Source organism: Pleurodeles waltl, chromosome 5 (assembly GCF_031143425.1).
Source record: "Pleurodeles waltl isolate 20211129_DDA chromosome 5, aPleWal1.hap1.20221129, whole genome shotgun sequence".
NCBI classification, from domain to species: Eukaryota; Metazoa; Chordata; class Amphibia; order Caudata; family Salamandridae; genus Pleurodeles; species Pleurodeles waltl.
In genome coordinates, this window is record NC_090444.1 from 1,358,824,984 (window position 1) to 1,358,848,783 (window position 23,800).

Genomic DNA, 23,800 nt, shown 5'->3' on the forward strand with positions numbered 1-23,800 from the left:
GGAGTCACAAATTTCCTTACACCCAGCGCTCCACCAAGTCCCCCAATAAAAATGGTACCTCAGTTGTGTGGGCAGGCCAAGTGCCTTCACAAGGAAATGTCACAAAACACAACGTGGACACATGACATTTTCCCAAAGAAAACAGAGCTGTTTTTTGCAAAGTGCCTAGCTGTGGATTGTGGCCTCTAGCTCAGCTGGCACTTAGGGAAACCTACCAAACCTGTGCATTTTTGAAAACTAGACACCTAGCGGAATCCAAGATGGGGTGGCTTGTGGGGCTCTCACCAGGCTCTGTTACCCAGAATCCTTTGCAAACCTCAAAATGTGGCTAAAAAAACACTTTTTCCTCACATTTCGGTGACAGAAAGTTCTGGAATCTGAGAGGAAGCACAAATTTCCTTCCACCCAGCGTTCTGCGAAGTCTCCAGATAAAAATGGTACCTTACTTGTGTGGGTAGGCCTAGTGTCCGTGACAGGAAATGCCCCAAAACACAACATGGACACGTCACATTTTCCCAAAGAAAACAGCTGTTTTTTTGCAAAGTGCCTAGCTGTGGATTTTGGCCTCTAGCTCAGCCGGCACCTAGGGAAAACCTACGAAACCTGTGCATTTTTTAAAACTAGTCACCTAGGGGAATCCAAGATGGGGTGACTTGTTGGGCTCTCCCCAGGTTCTGTTACCCAGATTCCTTTGAAAGCCTCAAAATTTGGCTAAAGAAACACTTTTTCCTCACATTTCGGTGACAGAAAGTTCTGGAATCTGAAGCGAGTCACAAATTTCCTTCCACCCAGTGTTCCGCCAAGTCTCCCGATAAAAATGATACCTCACTTGTGTGGATAGGACAAGTGCCCGTGACAGGAAATGCCCCAAAACACAACTGGACACATAACATTTTCCCAAAGAAAACAGAGCTGTTTTTTGCAAAGTGCCTAGCTGTGGAGTTTGGCCTCTAGCTCACCCGGCACCTAGGGAAATCTACCAAACCTGTGCATTTTTTAAAAACTAGACACCTAGGGAAATCCAAGATGGGGTGGCATATGGGGCTTTCACCAGGTTCTGTTAGCCAGAATCCTTTGCAAACCTCACAATTTGGCTAAAAAACACTTTTTCCTCACATTCTGGTGACAGAAAGTTCTGGAATCTGGGAGGAGCCACAAAGTTCCTTCCACTCAACGTTCCCCTAAGTCTCCCGATAAAAATGGTACTTCACTTGTGTGGGTAGGCATAGTGCCCGCGAAGGGAAATGCCCCAAAACACTATGTGGACACATCAAAATTATCAAATACAAAACAAACTGTTTTTGCAGGGGGACACCTGCGTTTTTGGTCCTGGGCTCAGCAGCCATATAGGGAAACCTACCAAACCCACACATTTCTGAAAACTAGACACCCAAGGGAGTCCAGGGAGGTGATACTGAGCGGAATGCTGGGTGGTAGGAAATTTGTGCCAGAGCAGTGATCCTTCAAAGAAAAGTAATGAAAATATGCTTCTTTAAGCAAATTTTGAGGTTTGCAGAGGAGTCTGGGTAAGAAATTTTGGGGGATCCAGGCAAGCCACACCTTCCTGGACTCCTTGGGGTGTCTAGTTTTAAAATATGTCTGGGTTTGGTAGGTTTCCATAGATGAAGGTCGCACCCAGGACCAAAAACTTGGGTGCCCCCCAAACACAGGTAGTTTTGCAATAGATCATTTTGATGTGACCAAGTACTTATGTGAAGTTCCAAATACTAAAATTGTGAAAAGAAACACACTTAGGTTATGTTAAAAAGACCCCTCACCCACCAACCAAGTTGGTGGCATGTCTCATCATCGGGGTCCCACCCGAGAGAACTAGCGTGGCACGGGTGTGCTGCGATGCCTGAATATAGCGGAGCAATTTTTGTTATATTTACCACACATACTGGTTGGATTTGGCATGAGGGTGAGTGATGGTTCAGTAGATCAAATTTTATTAACAAGATATTTCACAAAAATGAAATGCAATGTTAAAAACTGAAAGGCCAAAGAACTGAACCAATGATTCACAGCTCGTGAGCTGTAATACCACAACAAGGCACCAACCGCTTTACAGTCCATTCACATACGTTCATACATGACATGCACAAGACCATTCACGCCGCCAGCCATGGGCACCAGCACAATACAACACTTTCATCGACAGACAACGCCACTAAAGGGCCCATCACTTACATACGCCCTCATGCCTGAAACAGCAATCACACCAGCTGATGGGAGTGTGTGGCACTGTTGTTTGGATGGAAGTGTGTTGCGGTAGCCAACAGCAAGTCAATATTTTCCCCACCCGCTAAGCACCATTCCGCACACACCGCCAGCCAAGCACGACCCCACACACACCGCCAGCCAAGCACCAGTCCATGCACACCGCCATCACTTTTATTTTTGTTTTTAAACAACAAAGTAACCTCTAATTATAAATAAGTATAAAACTACAAACACAAAAGCTTTAACTTAATACATGATAGTAATGCTAACCTTGAAACTGAACATAGGAAAATATCAAACAGCAGTTTATGCTCACAATATTTCCCAATAATTCTTCTTTGTGTGGTAGCTCCTAAAACAGCCACCCAGACACAGCCCAGGCTTTAAAGGACAATCAGGGCAGTACATCCGAGTCTCCTTCCTGATACCTCTTCGAGCACAGACTCTACATCGCTTAGCAGGAAAGTTTTCTTTGGCCGTGGGAGGAATGTGCTCAGCAAAGTGACGATCTTTCAATCTAGCCACATCCTCCACCTCTCCTTCTCTAGGAACTCTTGCCTGTTCCAGCACAACAAGGCTCACTATGATAGACTCCTGAAATTTCACAAATGTCATCCTTGACTCTGGAGAACTATCCTTGAACACAACAAAAGCATTAAAAGTTGCCAAGTGGATCAGGTGAACCGCTAATTTCTTATAGCAAACATAAGACTTACGAGCAGCAGTGTAAGGTTCCAACCTCTGATCTACTCTATCAACACCACCCATGTGTCTATTGTAGTCTAAAGTGCACACAGGTTTGTGCACTTCAGCAACTTGACCCCAAACAGCCACCAGTGAAGTACTCTCATCATGGATGGTAGTTAACATGTACACATCCCTCCTGTCTACAAATTTCAGAGCTAGTAGCTCATCATTCCACAAGGCACTGCACTGACCCTTCTCAGGTTTTTTACAGACAAGCTCTCTTGGATAACCTTTTCGATTAGAGCGGATTGTGCCACAAGCAACAGTGTCCACTCTGAACAACTCCTTGAACAACTGAACTCCAGTGTAGAAGTTATCTACATATAAATGGTGACCTTTATTAAACAGTCTTCTACCACATTCCCACACAATTTTCTCACTAACTCCAAAAGTAGGCAGACAACCAGGGGGGTCAATGCTGGAATCCCTACCAGGCTAGACCCGGAAATTATAAACATATCCTGTACTACTTTCAGACAGCATATACAATTTAATTCCATACCGTGCCTTCTTGCTAGGAATGTACTGCCTAAAAACCAAATGACCCTTGAACAGGACCAAAGACTCATCTACAGATATTTCTTTGCCTGGAACATAGATCTCTGAAATCTGATCTACCAAATGATCAAGGACAGGTTCTAATCTTAAAAAGATGGTCAGAATCAGGGTGATCTTGTGGCAAGGCTAAAGCATTAGCTACAAAATGCAACATCTGAAGAAGAAGCTCATACCAATTGATTGCAGGAAATATAGCAGGTGCCATAAGTGAAGACAGTGATGGCTTCCTTATCAACCCCATCAAAAAAGCTAAACCCAAGAACTTTTTCAATTCTTCCAGATTTGTGGGAATCCATTGGCTAACTCTAGAGTGTGGCCTAAGTCTGGCTGCGTTGTCCCTGAAATACTGCTCTGCATACAAATTAGTCTGCTCAACAATCTCTTTGAAAAATATATCATCCATAAACAACTCAAAGAAGTTGACAGGCAAAAAGTTTTCCGTAATAACTCGACACCCTGGGAGACCAGTAAACGCAGGCAACTGTGGCTGCTCCATGTTTGGTGCAACCCACGTGTCAGGTCTTCCAATGGGAAACCTTTCAGCCGCTGGCTGCTGCACCATTGGCACATCAGTGTCCTCCTCTAAAACAGGCCCTTCATCAGCACTGAGAGTGGCTTTATCATCAGATGATTCCTCTCTGACAGAAAATTCACTTCCAGAATTTTGCACTTCCTACTCTGCCTCAGATGCAGAGTCAGTCTCATATTCATGGTCAGAAGACGACTCAAAAAGTACACCAACAACCTGCTTAGTGGTCATCCTACAGCTAGCCATGATCCTTCCAATAAAAAGTAACCGACAAATGCACCACCAACAACCAGCACTGTGTAAGATAAGTAACAAACAAAGTGTAGCTTTTTCACTAAGAGTTATAAACTCAAAAACTATACCGCTCCTGAAAAAGCTTGACTCACCAGCAACTACTCTGCACAGCCACAGCAATCACCAATCATATCCTACTAAAAAGAAAGAAAAAGCTAATTAGACGTATAACAACACATATATATATCATTGTGCATAAATCTAAGGACACTTTCACACACAATCCTCCATTCAGTACACCACCTACAAACATGTCATTCATGCATGGCAACACTACTCCTTTGGAGTAAATTTATTTACTTACCTAAAGCATGCAACTACGCAAATTGCAGGACAACCACTGCCAGAACTGCAACAAGCCACAGCAAAGGAAGCAAAAGCTTTGAACTAGAACAAAAAGGAGAAATAAACTGTTATAATCACAAATGCAAATACTTTGCCAGTTGACAAACACCCCGCCACCAACCATTTATAAATTTTCCCTGGTGCTTGGGGGCAGATGGGCCTAAAAAAACATAGGCTTGGGGGCAGAAATGTCATAGAATATATTGCCGCCTTTGGGGGGTGACCCTTGCCCAAGGCTCCCCCCTCACACAAAGCACACACACACACGATCCCTGGGGCTAGGTGGATTCTGCCCACCTTGTGGGCAGATGGACCTAAAAAAAATAGGCCGATCTGCCGCCCAATAGTGCTTTTTGCCCCAAAAGGTGTGACCGTGCCTGAGGGGGCACCCCCAACACAAAAAATAAACAAAATAAAGAAAAACAAAAATCCCTGGAGTCTTTATGGTTTCTGCGCCTCCTGGGGCAGAAGGGCCAAAAGAAAATAGGCCAATCTGCCCCCAAGGGAGTCAGAAATGGCATAGATTATATTGCCCCCTTTGGGGGGGTGACCCTTGCCCAAGGCGCCACCACCCACACAAAGCACACACACACATGATCCCTGGCGCTCAGTGTATTCTGCCCCCAATAGTCTGATCTGCCCCCAAGGGGGGCAGAACTGCCCAATAGTGCTTTTTGTCCCAAGGGGGGGATAGAACTGACCAATAGTACTTTTTGCCCCTTGGGGGCACCACACAACACAAAAAAAAACAAAAGAAAGAAAAAAGAAATCCCTGGCGTCTTAAGGGCCTAAAGAAAATAGGCCAATCTGCCCCCAAGGGGAGCAGAAATGGCATAGATTATATTGCCCCCTTTGGGGGGCAACCCTTGCTCAAGGGACCACCACCCCACACAAAGCACACACAATCCCTGGCGCTAAGTGGATTCTGCCCCCCTTGGGGGCAGATGAGTCTAAATAAAATAGGCCGATCTGCCCCCAGAGGGGGCAGAATAGCCCAATAGTGCTTTTACCTATTGGGGGTGACCCTTGCCCAATGAGGCACCCCCCAAACACAGAAAAAAACAAAAGAAAGAAAACAAAAAAAATCCCTGGAATCTTTATGGTTTCTGCCTGGGGCAAAGGGCCTAAAAAAGGGGGACAAAAATGTCATAGATTATATTGCCCCCTTTGGGGGGTGTCCCTTGCCCAGGGGGGCACCCCCCACACAAAGCACACACACACACACACATGATCCCTGGCGCTAAGTAGATTTGGTGCTCCTTGGGGGCAGATGGGCCTAAATAAATAAGCCGATCTGCCCCCAAGGGAAGCAGATCTGCCCAATAGTGCTTTTTGCCCCTTGGGGCGACCCTTGCCATTAGGGCCACCCCCCAACACAAAAAAAGACACAAAAACAATCCCTGGTTTCCCAAAGGGGGCAGAAGCGGTGATAAATATAATGGCCATCCAAGGGGAGTGACCCTTGCCCAGGGGGTCGCTCCCCCACACTATAAAAGCACACAAACACACACACACTCATTTCCTGGTGTCTAGTGGGCATTCCTGCTGCCCGATCGCATTGCGATCGGGCAGCAGGAATGCTGAAAGGGGCATCGAGGGAAAGGAAAACCTTTTCCCCCGATGCCTATTTTTGTGCAATCCCCCCCACCTGGAGGAAAAACTCACCTCCTCCTCTATAGACACGCTGGAAGCAAATGGCTTCCAGCGTGTCTTGCACCCTTTGATGATGTCAGTGTGTGATTGCGTGCTGATGTCATTGGGGGGTGGAAGGGGAAGCGATTCCCCTTCCAACCCTGACCTGGGGGGGGTGGCGGCACTCGGGGGAGCGCTAGCGCTTCCCCCGAGGGCCAGTACCAGCATGTAATGGTTACGTCCGTGGCGCCTCAGTGCCGCAGCCACGGACGTAACCATTACGTTCACGGCGGTAAAGGGATTAAGGACTCTCTGTGGTTATCGGCCCTATAAATACATAATACTGTGCTTCGTATTTTTAGGAAACAGAAGTGGTAGCACTAATATTTTTAGTGCAGGGACACCTCCCCCTAATATCAGGTGCAGACCCGGAAAGAGCTATTCACAGAGCACAAGAGGCACTGGGGGAAACTCTAGCGCAAAATGCTCCTGCTGACTGGAGTTGCATGGACCCAGGGGCAAATTATGCACTGCTGGGCCGATGTTCTGAAATGTGACTAGGACCTGCTGGACCTGCTGGACCTGCTCAAAGTAGAGGTTGCAACACAACAGGTAAGTGACATATAAAAAAGTGTTAGTGTCATTTTTATTAGGTTTCCAGTAAGAATTATTAGATAGAATGCAAGGTTTAACTATGCCTCTATATTACACCACTCCCTTGCAACAAAGATGGTGGGTGCGGGAATTCTGGTGCAAAAAGTGCATCTCTGCATCCACTATCTTTGTTGCAAAGAATTGGTGAAATATATATAGCCTTCCTTTTCTACAGCAGAAAACCTTATTTAATAGATTACACCTGGTGTTATGCATGTCACTATGGGCCAGATGTAGCAAAACAAAAATTTGCGACTCGCATTTTGCGAGTTGATGCGAGTCGCAAAATGCGAGTCGCAAATTGGAATGCAGGGAAAAAACCCGTGCCGAAATAGCGACTCGCACCCGGACTCGCAACGCAGTGTGCGAGTCTGCAGATTGCGAGGTCGCTTTTTGCGAGTGTGCAAAAAACGAACTCGCAATTAGCGAGTAGATGTCGCAAATTGCGATTACCTTGAAAATTGATTACAGGTGCAGCAGAACACTCCAGAAACCACTCCAGAACACTCTGGAAACACTTCCTGGCACATGATGATGACATCACAGCCAGGAAGTTTACTAATACACCTGGGAGGAGGCAGGACCACACCCTTTTATAACTGCCGAATTTCACACAGGACAAACAGCAGCTGCCATGGAGGGAACACCAAGGAAGAGGAAGCTGAAATTCTCTGAGAGGGAGCTGGAGGTGCTGACAGAGGAATGCTGTCAGCACTATGATGACTTGTTTAGGAGATCAGCCCTCAATGTTCCTGAAGCCACCAAGAAACAGCTGTGGCAGGACATACAGGACAAGATTAATTCCCTGGGGGTGAGCCATAGGACCATAGACGATATAAAGAAAAGGTGGTATGACCTCCGCTCCCGGACCAAGGAGAGGGTGGCTGAAAGGCTCCGGGAGATGAGAGGCACAGGAGGGGGACCATTGTCTGTGCCACCACCCACACCCCTGGAAGAAAGGGTGGAGGAAACCTTGGAGCAGGAGGCAGTGTCTGGATTTGGGGACCTGGACACCTCAGAGCCCAGCACATCAACCAGTGAGTACCATGTGATATGCCTGTACCCCTATCAATGCCATACCCCCACCCACCATGTACACAGGGGCATGCACAACCAAGATAGCTCCATTTCAGGGTAGCAAATGCCAGAATGATGCATTATGGGAAATGTAGTCAAGTAGGCAGTTCATAGGCAAATGTTTATTATGAAGTGTGCAATAGATAGTAGACACTGACAGTCTGTTCCCCATGTCCCACAGGTCTCCAACAAGACACCACCAACACTCCAAGCAGCCAGGCCCATGAGGACACCTCAGGACCCGCCAGCACCCCCACCTGTACGGTCAGCAGCATCCCTGCAGTAGCCACACATGCTGCAACAATTCCACAAGAGGCTGCCCCAGCAACAGGCCGGGATGAGACAGGTGGAAGCACAGGGCAGCCACCGCTGCGCAGGCGTTGCAGGTCCATACCATCAGGGCTGCAGTCTGCATCCGGGCTACTTCCTCCCAGCACCAGTGAGGCACATCTGCTGCGTGGTCAGCGCCTACAAAATAGAATTTTGGGGAGGATTAGTGGTGTGCTGCACCGCTTCGTGCGCAATAACCATGCCAGCATGCAGCACCTCAACACAAGGATGGACATGATTTGCAATAACACTGGGGACCTTGCCCTTGCCATGAAGGAACTGGCGGGAGGACTACTGGCCCAGGCCGAGGGTGGGCGGCGCAGAGATCGTCAGCTCATGCACAGACTGGACAGGATGGCCACATTCATCGGCAAGCTCGCCATGAACACCACAGGCCTGTCGAGGAGGACAGTTGGGCTGCAAGTGGAGATGGGCCATTTCGCTGGGGATGTGGCTAGGGGCCTGGGACGTCTGACCCACATTATAGAAATGATGGAGACACGGGAAATGTCGAGGGGCACAGGGGAAACACCCCAGGACAGTGAGGAGGGCTCGACAGTGAGCAGTGTCTCTGTCACTGAGAGCAGGGTGCTCAGGAGTGGCAGGCAGAGCACCACGGAAGCACCAGGGACCAGCCAGGCTGGCAGGAGGGGCAGAAGGTCTTAGAGATCACCCTGGACCATAAAATGTGGCACATGACGTGAATGTGCCACATGCCTGGTTAGCATTTTCATGCCCATGGACAATCAGTACTTGTGAATAGTTTCATTAATGCACTAATAAAACAGTTATTTTTGTTCCACTTAACAAATGGAGTTTTTGGTCAATAGGTGAGTATGGTGGGAGTTGACACGTACCGTCCAAAATATTGTGTTGCAATGTGTTCCCGTCTCAGTCTGCCTTGATTAGCTATACTCCTATCCCCCTAATGACGATGTGGTTGTTCTTGCTCTTCATCATCAGGATCTGGGTCTGCAGGGGTGAGAGGTAGCCCCCGTCGGGTGGCTATGTTGTGGGGGATGGCGCATGCGACCACAATTTTGAATGCGGTAATGGGGGTGTATTGGAGGGCACCTCCACTGCGGTGGAGGCATCTGAATCTTGCCTTCAGGAGTCCGAAGGTGCGCTCGATGAGGTTCCTGGTCCTCTTATGTGCACTGTTGTATTGCCTCTCTGAATCATTGCTGGGTGTTAAAAACGGAGTCATGATCCAAGGCCTAAGAGCATATGCACTGTCACCTGTTGGGCACAAAAAGTACACTGTTAGGAAGTCCAGATTGTCGTGCACAGTGACCTGTGTGTATGTCTGCAAGTGTCTGTGGCTCTACCTAGGAGGTAACCGTCTCCGAATTCCCCACGTTCCAGGCGTTGATGTATCCCACTATGCCTAAAAATGTATGAGTCATGGGTACTGCCTGGAAACTTAGCTACAATGTCTGTGATGACATAATGGGCGTCACAAACAACCTGAATATTGAGTGAGTGGGTACACTTTCTGTTGCGGAAAAGGTGTTCTAGATTAGCAGGGGGGCATATTTGAATGTGTGTCCCATCTACCCACCCTATGACATGGGGAAAGTGGGCAATGCGGTAAAAGTCCAGCTTGGTGCTGTTCATTTCTGCCTCATTCCTTGGTAAGTATATGAAGTGGGACATGTGCGTGACTAAGGTATCTAGGAAGGCCCTGAGGAACCTTGACACTGCACTTTGGGATACCCCACCTGCCACAGCAATGACCCCCTGATAGCTCCCTGAGGCCAAGAGGTGCAGTGAGCATAGCACTTGCACATGCGTAGGGATGGCGCAGCCACGCAGAGTCTGGTGTTCTAGCTGTGGTTTGAGTAAATCTATTAATTCTAGAATGGCTGCGCTGCTAAGGCGGTATTTGTCATAGATCTCTTCCTCAGTTTGCTGAAAAAGAGTCTGCCTTGTTCTATATATCTTCTCCTGTCTGTTGCCCCTCCTCCTCCTCTGCTGGGCTGCGTGGACTCTCCTTCTCACTGCTATCAGGTATATCTCCGCCATCTCGTGTAACCCAGATGCCTTCTGGGTCTCCTTTTATACTTTGGTAATGGTTACCACCTGCTTTGAGTTAGTGGTAAATGGGACATGCAAACTGGGCTTTTTGCGGCTAGTCGCAATTTGCGAGTTGCAATTGCATAAGGTTTGCGACTCGCAAATTGCCACTTGGTATTTGCGGGTCGCAAAATGGGGTCGCAACGGATGCGAGTCGCAAACGGGTCCCATCGCTTTTTGCAAGTCGGAAATGGGCTTTTTGCATCCCATTTCCGATTTTGCACTGTCGCAAATAGCGATTCGCCCGTTTGCGACTCGCAAAACTTTGCAACATCTGGCCCTAAGGGCCAGATGTAGCAAAACAAAAATTTGCGACTCGCATTTTGCGAGTTGATGCGACTCGCAAAATGCGAGTCGCAAATTGGAAAGCAGGGAAAAAAAACGTGCCGAAATAGCGACTCGCACCCGGACTCGCAACGCAGTGTGCGAGTCCGCAGATTGCGAGGTCGCTTTTTGAGAGTGTGCAAAAAACGAACTCGCAATTAGCGAGTAGATGTCGCAAATTGCGATTACCTTGAAAATTGATTACAGGTGCAGCAGAACACTCCAGAAACCACTCCAGAACACTCTGGAAACACTTCCTGGCACATGATGATGACATCACAGCCAGGAAGTTTACTAATACACCTGGGAGGAGGCAGGACCACACCCTTTTATAACTGCCGAATTTCACACAGGACAAACAGCAGCTGCCATGGAGGGAACACCAAGGAAGAGGAAGCTGAAATTCTCTGAGAGGGAGCTGGAGGTGCTGACAGAGGAATGCTGTCAGCACTATGATGACTTGTTTGGGAGATCAGCCCTCAATGTTCCTGAAGCCACCAAGAAACAGCTGTGGCAGGACATACAGGACAAGATTAATTCCCTGGGGGTGAGCCATAGGACCATAGAGGACATAAAGAAAAGGTGGTATGACCTCCGCTCCCGGACCAAGGAGAGGGTGGCTGAAAGGCTCCGGGAGATGAGAGGCACAGGAGGGGGACCATCGTCTGTGCCTCCACCCACACCCCTGGAAGAAAGGGTGGAGGAAACCTTGGAGCAGGAGGCAGTGTCTGGATTTGGGGACCTGGACACCTCAGAGCCCAGCACATCAACCGGTGAGTACCATGTGATATGCCTGTACCCCTATCAATGCCATACCCCCACCCACCATGTACACAGGGGCATGCACAACCAAGATAGCTCCATTTCAGGGTAGCAAATACCAGAATGATGCATTATGGGAAATGTAGTCAAGTAGGCAGTTCATAGGCAAATGTTTATTATGAAGTGTGCAATAGATAGTAGACACTGACAGTCTGTTCCCCATGTCCCACAGGTCTCCAACAAGACACCACCAACACTCCAAGCAGCCAGGCCCATGAGGACACCTCAGGACCCGCCAGCACCCCCACCTGCACGGTCAGCAGCATCCCTGCAGTAGCCACACCTGCTGCAACAATTCCACAAGAGGCTGCCCCAGCAACAGGCCGGGATGAGATAGGTGGAAGCACAGGGCAGCCACCGCTGCGTAGGCGTCGCAGGTCCATACCATCAGGGCTGCAGTCTGCATCCAGGCTACTTCCTCCCAGCACCAGTGAGGCACATCTGCTGCGTGGTCAGCGCCTACAAAATAGAATTTTGGGGAGGATTAGTGGTGTGCTGCACCGCTTCGTGCGCAATAACCATGCCAGCATGCAGTACCTCAACACAAGGATGGACATGATTTGCAATAATACTGGGGACCTTGCCCTTGCCATGAGGGAACTGGCGGGAGGACTACTGGCCCAGGCCGAGGGTGGGCGGCGCAGAGATCGTCAGTTCATGCATAGACTGGACAGGATGGCCACATCCATCGGCAGGCTCGGCATGAACACCACAGGCCTGTCGAGGAGGACAGTTGGGCTGCAAGTGGAGATGGGCCATTTCGCTGGGGATGTGGCTAGGGGCCTGGGACGTCTGACCCACATTATAGAAATGATGGAGACACGGGAAATGTCGAGGGGCAAGGGGGAAACACCCCAGGACAGTGAGGAGGGCTCGACAGTGAGCAGTGTCTCTGTCACTGACAGCAGGGTGCTCAGGAGTGGCAGGCAGAGCACCACAGAAGCACCAGGGACCAGCCAGGCTGGCAGGAGGGGCAGAAGGTCTTAGAGATCACCCTGGACCATAAAATGTGGCACATGACGTGAATGTGCCACATGCCTGGTTAGCATTTTCATGCCCATGGACAATCAGTACTTGTGAATAGTTTCATTAATGCACTAATAAAACTGTTATTTTTGTTCCACTTAACAAATGGAGTTTTTGGTCAATAGGTGAGTATGGTGGGAGTTGACACGTACCGTCCAAAATATTGTGTTGCAATGTGTTCCCGTCTCAGTCTGCCTTGATTAGCTATACTCCTATCCCCATGATGGCGATGTGGTTGTTCTTGCTCTTCATCATCAGGATCTGGGTCTGCAGGGGTGAGAGGTAGCCCACATCGGGTGGCTATGTTGTGGAGGATGGCGCATGCGACCACAATTTTGAATGCGGTAATGGGGGTGTATTGGAGGGCACCTCCACTGCGGTGGAGGCATCTGAATCTTGCCTTCAGGAGTCCGAAGGTGTGCTCGATGAGGTTCCTGGTCCTCTTATGTGCACTGTTGTATTGCCTCTCTGAATCATTGCTGGGTGTTAAAAACGGAGTCATGATCCAAGGCCTAAGAGCATATGCACTGTCACCTGTTGGGCACAAAAAGTACACTGTTAGGAAGTCCAGATTGTTGTGCACAGTGACCTGTGTGTATGTCTGCAAGTGTCTGTGGCTCTACCTAGGAGGTAACCGTCTCCGAATTCCCCACGTTCCAGGCGTTGATGTATCCCACTATGCCTAAAAATGTATGAGTCATGGGTACTGCCTGGAAACTTAGCTACAATGTCCGTGATGACATAATGGGCGTCACAAACAACCTGAATATTGAGTGAGTGGGTACACTTTCTGTTGCGGAAAAGGTGTTCTAGATTAGCAGGGGGGCATATTTGAATGTGTGTCCCATCTACCCACCCTATGACATGGGGAAAGTGGGCAATGCGGTAAAAGTCCAGCTTGGTGCTGTTCATTTCTGCCTCATTCCTTGGTAAGTATATGAAGTGGGACATGTGCGTGACTAAGGCATCTAGGAAGGCCCTGAGGAACCTTGACACTGCACTTTGGGATACCCCACCTGCCACAGCAATGACCCCCTGATAGCTCCCTGAGGCCAAGAGGTGCAGTGAGCATAGCACTTGTACATGCGTAGGGATGGCGCAGCCACGCAGAGTCTGGTGTTCTAGCGGTGGTTTGAGTAAATCTATTAATTCTAGTATGGCTGCGCTGCTAAGGCGGTATTTGTCATAGATCTCTTCCTCAGTTTGCTGAAAAAGAGTCTGCCTTGTTCTATATATCTTCTCCTGTCTGTGGCCCCTCCTCCTCCTCTGCTGGGCTGCGTGGACTCTCCTTCTCACTGCTATCAGGTATATCTCCGCCATCTTGTGTAACCCAGATGCCTTCTGGGTCTCCTTTTATACTTTGGTAATGGTTACCACCTGCTCTGAGTTAGTGGTAAATGGGACATGCAAACTGGGCTTTTTGCGACTAGTCGCAATTTGCGAGTTGCAATTGCATAAGGTTTGCGACTCGCAAATTGCGACTTGGTATTTGCGGGTCGCAAAATGGGGTCGCAACGGATGCGAGTCGCAAACGGGTCCCATCGCTTTTTGCAAGTCGGAAATGGGCTTTTTGCATCCCATTTCCGATTTTGCACTGTCGCAAATAGCGATTCGGCACGTTTGCGACTCGCAAAACTTTGCAACATCTGGCCCTATATCTCTTACATATATATGTAAAACTACTATTTCTATGGACTTTGCTAGTGGGATGGACCTGTGATCGATTATCTAGTCCAGATAAACTAGGGAAGTATATCAGGACTGGACTGAAGGGGACTCAAGAGAATTGGGAGTGGATGTCAAGGAAGATATATTACTCCTATCAGGATTTTGTTTAATGTTTCACTGTGAGTGGAGGTCTTTTAGGAAAAATATGTCAGCAAATTGCGTGGAAGCCAGGTATGCTTTTGCTTAGGTTGAGTGGTATGAATGGATAAGGGCAGTCAGATGTCAGATCATTCATTCATTTACTGCTGCAAATCTCTCCCTGTGTGTATAGTGCAGTGCAAAATGGGTGAATACTAGTGCATAGCTTTATTGTGACAATAGCAAACACACTATGTAGCTAGTGAAAGAGCAATCTCAATAGTAGTTAATAATTTGTAAGACAGAGGTATTTAGGATGGAAGTTAAGGGAAATACTACTGGTTGCTGAACAAGTAAATTGTTTTCCTGTAAATAATTAAGTGTGCTTTCATATAGTATCACTAAACCATGTCTTTTTTCTTTCCACGTTCCAGTACCACCAAGGTGAAGGAACAAGGCAGCAAAGTCCTCTCTGTCCAGCACCCAGTGTCATCTGCACCACAGCTGAAGGGTTATACTTATTTATTCAATCTTCTTGGATTCAACAACCACTGTCACCTAATATTCATGGCTTTCTGTATATTCTTTTTTTGTATTTTTCCTAATTTTCTTTTAAATCCGTAAAATGCCCATTCTTGAACCTGTCATCCCTAGGGTGGTCTTTCCCCAAATATTGCCTTCTTCCCTCCTGTTGTACTGAGTTTGATTTTGTTGGCTTTAGGGCACTGTGAATGTTATCAATGCTAACCAGTGCTAGAGTGTTTGTGCTCACTCCCTAAAACATTGTAAAATTGGCTTACAATCAATTGGCATAGTTAATTTACCTATATGCTCCTAGCGAAGTGGTGTACCATAAACCCAGGGCTGGTAAATTAAAAGCTACTTGAAAGCATGGAGCACTTATTGTGCCACCCACATACGTAGGCCCTTAAGGCATGTCCCAGGCATGCCATTGCAGCCTGTGTGTAGTTTTAAACTGCCAATTTCACTGGGAAAAATAATCCCCTGACCAAGCATGAAACTCTTTTTATTACATATGCCACCCCAAATGTAGGAGTGCATTGCAATAAGAAAGTTGAATGGGTACTTTTATGTTTTGCATGTCCCGGTAGTGAAAAACTCACACATTAGTTCTTCGCTACTGTGAGGCCCACCTCTACCACTGCATAACATTTGGTTACCCTATGGCATTTAATAAGTGATCATTTTTGATTGGCAGCAGGTTGAAATGTCATGTTTGGTATTTATGAAATTGTAATTATAAATGCTCTTTAATGATAGAGTTGGATTTTAAGTCACACTTCTAAAAATTTCACTTTTAGAAAGTTGGTATAGTTGGCAACTGGCCTGTGTGTATTCATCCCACACAGACACACAATATGGGGACTGGTATGAGCAGAATGGCCATTCCAAAGCAAGATTGGGTGAACAGAACAATGCCTAGCCCTACTTGTACCTCAATGAAACTGTCTCAGCTAAAACACAAAGGACTTCACACTGGCCTAGTATGACTGCAGACAGACTGAGACCAGGAAAAGGAGGCATGAAATTCCAGGTACTTCTTTAGAGGGAAAGCTTCAGACCTTTCTGCTATTTAAGAGCTATTCAGGTATAAAAATAGGGCCCCCAAACCCACTCCTCAGTTCACATCTGGACCGCCTGAAGGACATTCAGAGGAGTGCCCTGCTATCTGTGGCCTGCTGCGTACTTCAGATGACTGTTCTGCTGGCCCAAGAGGACTGTCATGCTCCATGAAGCCTGCCTCAGAAGACTGCCCTGCTGCTTGAGACCTGCTTTTCTGTTTGAACCCAGGACTTCTAGAGTGACTCCAAGTGCTAGTATTCTGGCCTCCTGATGAGTCTCAGGGACAAAAAAGGCTCCAACCATCTTGAACCCGCACCTGCACCCAACCTGAGTAAGTCCTGACCCTCCAAGCAGTGCCCTAAGTCCTAAGCCATTGGAAGTGGTATGAAAAGTTCCCAGATCACCCAAATTCTGTGATTCAGAACATTGTCTGCCAAAAAGTGCTCTGAGAACCAAAAGAAGACCGGGACCTACCTGCTTGCTGATTCAACTAAAATACATCACCAGTTGTCCTGGCTTTGTGGCAGTTCCAACTACATTCTTATCCGCAGTGGCAAATCCTAGTCAGCGAATCTGGCCTTGTAGATTCCTCGTCCTGCTGTAGAGTTTTGACTATCAAAAAATTAAGAATGTAGAATCCTTCACGACAGCCTTGTCCACCAGCTCCCTGATGACGCCTCCGCCTTCTCAGACACTGCAGCCTGCCTTGCCCCCGCTTAACTTTACCTTCTCAGACATTTTTCTTGAAAATTCTTCAAAGTCCAAAGGGAAGCGGAGTCCAGACTCAATCCACTTTGTGTATCAGAACCGCGCTCCATCGCGGTCAGTCAAAACTATTGACTTTGCCCCAGCCTTGTGCGACTAGATGTTAGCCGTTGGCATTATGATCTTTTAGGCACTACATTATCTGGTTTTACTGACTGGATTTTTATCATTTTGGTGTCAAATAATGTATTATAGTTGACTCTATTTTTCTAAATTTGCATGGATATTTTCTTGTATCGCATAAATACTTTACACATTGCCTTTAAGTTAAGCCTGACCGCTTCTGTACCAAGCTACCAGAAGGTTCAGTGCAGGTTAATTTACTTACTTTTTGTGGTTCACTCTGATAAGGATTGCAGGTTTAATCCCCCAATCCACAACCCATTTTCTCACACCTGTTACTTTTGCACCCCTCCTCGCATTCCCTTTCTAGTACTTTCAATTTAATTTAAAGCTTGGAAGATATTTTTTAACTTGGGCAAACACTGTGATTGACTGTGTCATTTTATTGAGTGTGCTCAGTTTTTATTCTAACACACATGCAGGAGTAGGGCCAGGATCACAACAATGTAGATAGGGCAATGGGAGATCCGGCCACTGGAATGAGTGGTGGGAGTAAGTCAGTGTCCTTTCTCAATACCAACTGTTGTATTTGTTAAGGTATTCCATCCTTGCTTAATACCGGTCCTGGTTCATTTTAGGTTATCCACCTTCTGATGTTTGTCTCTGTCTTGCTGTCAATTACATTAATAGGTAGCAAAGGTGTGCTGCCACTGCTCAGTGCCCACCATTACCAACACCACCTTTCAGTCTATCCCATCCTGGCATCTGACATATTTCTCCCACAGCTTTTCCCTACATTTTTTTTTTTTATTATGCCATCTCTTACACTGGTCTGTCTTCTACCTTCCATTAACCATGATGCATGTGCCACATTATGGGGGTCATTTCAACCCTGGCGGTCCAAGACCGCCAGGGCTGTTTTGACTAAAGCACCACCAACAGGCTGGCGGTGCTTCCAAGGTCATTACGACCGCGGCGCTTCCGCAGGGGCCAGCGGTTTCCAGCCACATTTGCCCCGGCAGTGATAATCTGCCAGGGCAGCACAGCTTGCAGCGCTGTCCAAGGGATTACGAGTCCCCGTACTGCCAGCCTTTTCCTGGCGGTTTGAACCACCAGGAAAAGGCTGGCGGTACGGGGAGTCGCGGGGCCCCTGACAGGACCCCGTGCAGCTTTACTGAACCCGTTGCACGGCCGCAACACCGCCGGCTCCATTTGGAGCTGGCTCCTGTGTTGTGGCCGAGATCCCCGCTGGGCCGGCAGGCGGAAACCAGGTTTTCGCCCGCCGGCCCAGCGGGGATCTCAAAATGACCACGGCGGGAGTGCGGCTGCATTGGCGGCCGCCCGGCGGTCAGATCTTGGCGGGCGGCTTCAGCCGCCTGCCAAGGTCATAATGAGGGCCTATGTGACCAACTTGTCCCTAGCCAACCCAAAAAATATCCTAGCATATGATGTGTTACATTATCAGACCTCACCTAACGTTTCCTACAAAGTAGCGACATAAGCAAGTTATGTTGTTGTACTTAATGGTTTTTGGAGTAGAGTGTTGTATGGCCCTTGTGCTATTCAGGGTCGGACTCTGGAATAGGGAAAGAGAAGGGGGACTGGAATTATCTCTGCTGTGCCTCTCTGCTAACAGTTGTCCAAAAAGTATCCTTCCACAACAGGTTTGTGCAATTAATGCTGCGTGACAGATATAGTCACATATATTGTGCTACAAATTTTAAATCACTATATATTGCTCTTGCAATATATATAAATTTGCTGTTTAACTTTCAAGTATTTACATTTTTCATCCAACTCAGCATTTCTTTTAGTTATGCAAATTTCTTCCTTGATTAGACCATGCCACATATTCCAAATAGTACAATAGTATGTGACTTTGATGTAAAAGAAAAGTCCTTGTGACACAGAATCACATAACAAATCAAGTTTCCCTGAACAACCAGCAACAATGTGTGGCTGTCTGACTATACATTCCATTATCTTTAAGTGGGAACTACAAATTATTTTCGTCTTCCTCAAACCACATAACCCTATACCAGAGTGCCAGGGTGTGCCAGTCGCGGATCACTACAGGCAGGAGATAATGGTGCGGCTATGCCAACATAACTAAACTAAATGTCACTCTACTACACTGCATGACACTCTGACATGCTACATGACACAGCACTACATGTCACAACACTCTTCTGCACTTTACTCTGACACTCCACTCAACAACACTCTACTCCACCCTACTCTAAGACACTGTACGACATGCCACTCCACTCTACTCTATGACACATCAGTCCACTGTACGTCACTGTCTAGAACAACATATTCCACTCTACACTCCTCCATTCTACATCAATCTACTCCACTTTACAGTGCTCTACTCCACAATACTGTAGAGCATGCCACTCTATCACATACCACTACATCTATGACATGCCACTCCACTCTATGACACTCCACTGCACTCCATGCTATGACACTCAGCTCTACAGCAACTCTACTCTATGCCCCTACATTTTACAGCACTGGACTCCACTCTACAACTTTCTCCAACATAGCACTCCACTCCAGAGTACAGTATGCCACTCCAGTCTTTGACAAGCCACTCCAGTGTACGACACACCATTCCAATCTACATCACACCACTACACTCTGAGACATTCCACAACACATAAAAAGAAAAACAATGATGGATTTAGTTATGTCATGTTACAAACAAAATACTAATTCAATGAAAAAAACAAAGGTTAAAGCCTAGCTATAGTTAAGAAAGCTTAATTTATTATTTTTATACAAAACCAACTTAAATTAAACAAACTTTGGAAATTATCAAATTAAAGATAAAACATTCCAGTTATAACTTAAAGTTATCTGAGCCAGCTGCAAAATTACTATAACTCTTGCACCTCTCTACACAGTGTTGTGAACTTGCTAGCCCAAACATAGTAAGTATAACTTGCCTATCTACCATGCACAGGTTATACCCTTTTAGATTTCATCACTTATATCACATTAAATTATAGCATTTATTGCAACACTGATGACATCTCAAATGACATCATTTATGAGAATACTGTGCATGGTACAGGAGTGAGTTATACTTAATGTACTCTAGCTAGCATGTTCACAACCCCGTGTATGGAGGTGTGGAATTTATAGTACTTTTACTACAGAGCATACATTACAACTTTAAGCTATAACTGGAAGGTAAAGTAAATGGATTCCTCATTAATGCTAGGGCTATGATATAGCACAAAGTAGAACTTGGTGACATTCTACTGATGCACAATCCTGATTGGGTTTTCATTATGGAATCATGCACCAATGAAGCACTGGGACCCGATTTAGTGGATGCTATTCCTAATTTTTTAACCCTCAGATTGGATAGAGTAGGTAGGCCAGAAGGAGGACTAATGGTGATTTATAAAGCTCAATATCAATGTCACATGAAGACTAACATTTGCAGCAAGTCCTTTGAAATTCTCTATTTTAAGATCACTTTTTCACCCATTAGCTCTTTGCCTGACATGCTGATATATAGACCCCGGGACCCAAGGCGCACTTCTTGGCTGAAATAGCGAATTTTATAGAGCCTTATCTGGGCAAGGGCAATTTATCCATTCTGGGAGATTTTAACTTTCATCTTGAGGACTGCTCTAATAGGGATACTGCAGTTGTTAAAAAGATCATGGCCTGCCTTGGGTTACCCCAGCTTGTTTCAGTAGCTATCCATATAGTCGAACATGTCCTTGATGGTATTTTTTCTGAGGACCCTAAGGTGGCATTTCAGACTGTGCTCCCCCTCAGCTGGACAGATCATCTGGCAGTTTCTTTCTCCTTTAACCTGCCTCACTCAAATGCAAAAGCCCTCCCCGGTACTCTGACACTGATGGGAGGAACTGGAAGGGGATATCAGCAGAATCCCGTAGGATTGGATTGGTTAGCATGCCCCCTGATATGCAGGAGGATGTTGACAAGGGGACAGGTATCTTTATGAGTGGCTTGATGAGGCAGTGGTTAAGGTAGCCCCGATAGAGGAGGTTAAGCAGAGAAAAAGGGCTCTCCCAGCCCCGTGGTTCACAAGAAGTTGAGGGCATTCAGGCAGGCGTGCCATCACCTGGAGCGTTCCTAGAGGAAGAACTATGATGAGCAGGAAAGGTCTGTCCATAAGGCATTGGTTAGGGAATTTAAAGACTTCATGGAAAATAAATCTTAATACTGCACTCAAATAATTGAGGCTATGAGTTCACCTAAAGATATCTTCAAGATGGTACAGCAATTATCTTCACCATCAGTCCCTTCTATAGTTGCAGGCTTTCAAGAATTATGTAATCAGCTTGCTGACTTCTTTCAATCAAAAATCACAAACATTTACAAGGAAACTCTAAGAGCTAATTTCAGCCATAGTGAGATCACTGGGTTCCAGTCGTGATCAGCAGAGAGTGATTTATCCCTCCATTGAAATTAGGGAACCAACACCAAAGCCCATATCAGCATTTCCCCTTCTTACTTCAGAACGCGTGGAGCAGCACCTTCTGAATAATAAGTCAGGCTCCCCTCTGGAACCTTGTAATTCTAAAATACTTAATTTGGTGGCTAGTTAGGTAGCTCATCCCCTTGCTTCTCAAATGAATAAAGCTGTCACCACAGGGTACTTCCCTCGAGCTTGGAGGGAAGCTGTGGTGATATCTCTTTTGAAAAAGTACAGTTTGGTCCCCACTGACCTTAAACATTTTCAACCTATGTTTTTACTCCCAGTTCTTGCTAAGATTTTGGGAAGACATCTGAACAGTCATTTGATGGTGTTTGCAGAAGAATAGAACTGGTTGGATTGGCGACAGTGTGGATTCCGAAAAGATCACAGTACTGAAACAGCATTGGTGGTGGCCACTAACAGTATAAGGTGGTGTGTAGATGCAAGGCACAGCATTGATCCTGTTAGATCTGTCTGTAGCATTTGACACAATCTCCCTATCTCTGCTAGCTGAACGCTTTCAGGCTCTGGGGGTTTCAGGTATGGCCCTGCAGCTGCTGTCTTCCTTCCTCAAGGAGAGATCCAAGAGAGTAGCTGTGAACCAATTTTTATCAGATCCGTTTTCCTTACCCTGTGGGGTACCGCAGGGCTCATCTTTAAGCCATACCCTCTTTCACCTGCATGTGCCCTCGCTTGGTAAGATCATTCATTTTTTGGGCTAGAGGTGGTGTCCTATGCTGATGACACACAGCTCATCATGTCAGTTACCAAGGATACGGAAGTTGTTCCTCAGAATTTCAATCATTGTATGACACTATAACTGGGTGAATGGGGAGAAATTCATTTAAGCTCAATAGGGAAAAGATGAAGGTTTTGCTCCTTGGATTACAGTCCTCCGGCTGGAATAAGAATTGATGGTCTGAGTCTCTGGGTACCATTCCAAATTGACTGAAAAGGCTAAGAATCTAGGGGTGAGTAAGCTCCCATTAGTTTTGCAGGTCAACCTGTGGCATCGTGTTTCTGGCTGATCAAAATGTTGAGAACGTTTTCCCTCTTCTTTACCTCTCAGCTCAGAAACAAGTGGCTCTTGCATTAGGTATGTCTAGAGTTGATTATTGTAGCGAACAAGGGCATCTAAAACAAGCTGCAGTTGGTGCAGAACTCACTAACCAGACTTACTTTGGATATACCGAAAAGACAGTTGGTGACCAAAGGATTACAGGCCCTTCATTGGCTCCCCGTAAGAAAATGTATTACATTTAAGGCTGCCTGTATAGTCCATAAGGCCCTCTACCACCATACACCAGCAAGAATCAAGGCTATGTTTCCTAGGTATAAACCCAGGAAAACCCTCTGCTCTGCTCACCTTAATTTGGTGATGGTACCCTGATTCCAGGAGGCAGGAGGAGGAGGTAGAACCTTCTTGGTTGCGGCAGCCAGACTTGCTGCCCAGTTATCTGACAGGTATTAGGGTACTCCTTCCCTTTAGGAAGGCCTTAAAGACCTGGCTCTGTACACTCTAGGATTCAGGAGTGGGCTTATTTGCACCAGCACTTCGGAGACTGAAGTGCCTAGACGCCTTTGGGCATTTGCTGAACACTATAAATTTCCTTCAAATCAAATCAACTGTAACTTGTTAATTTCTAAACTTTGTGTAGTTTATGTTGGTTTTGTATAGATATAAAAAAATCAGATTTCCTAACTACAACTAAGCGTTGTCATATATATGTGTGTATATATATATATATATTTATATATATATATAGATAGATAGATAGATAGATAGATAGATAGATAGATAGATAGATAGATAGATAGATAGATAGATAGAAAGCAATCATATTTGTTCTGTTGTTGTGTTATGTATTAGTAAGAAAAGTAGAGGTGGCCCTCAAGCAAGAGGGTGGTCGTTTGTAGGATGATCACTTGCAACACTTGTAATGTTAGATCAATTCCCCTCATCATCCATGGGTGTGTCTTAAGGGGCATTAAAACTGTTTGGTATGAATTGTTTGTTCATTTTAATCATCAATCTCCTAGCAGGTGAGAGACTGATCCTTCTGACTGTGGCAACTGCACGAACCACACGGAAAACACACTCTGAAGACACACTGGCTACCGGACATGATAGATGCATTATTGCCAGCCTGCTGAATTCTGGCCACTTTTCCTTATTCCCAAGCAATCAGATTTACGGGGCTTGATCCAGGTATACCTCTATTGGGTCTTCCATGTAGTCCTGGATCATCATGAATTGTCATCAGTGCTGCCACTTGCTGTATTTGCATTGTCTACAATTCTGCACTTGACTTAAGTCTTGCAATATGAAACCAACCCATTACAGCAGTTAACAGTAAACTTGAGGATTATGTTGCTTTGGGTTAATTAGAGGGTGATGGTGATGGTGATGGTGCTGGTTAGCCAACAGCATTGCCTCTCTGGCTATTGAAAGCTGTACTTCAGTTTTGCCTTGGCCT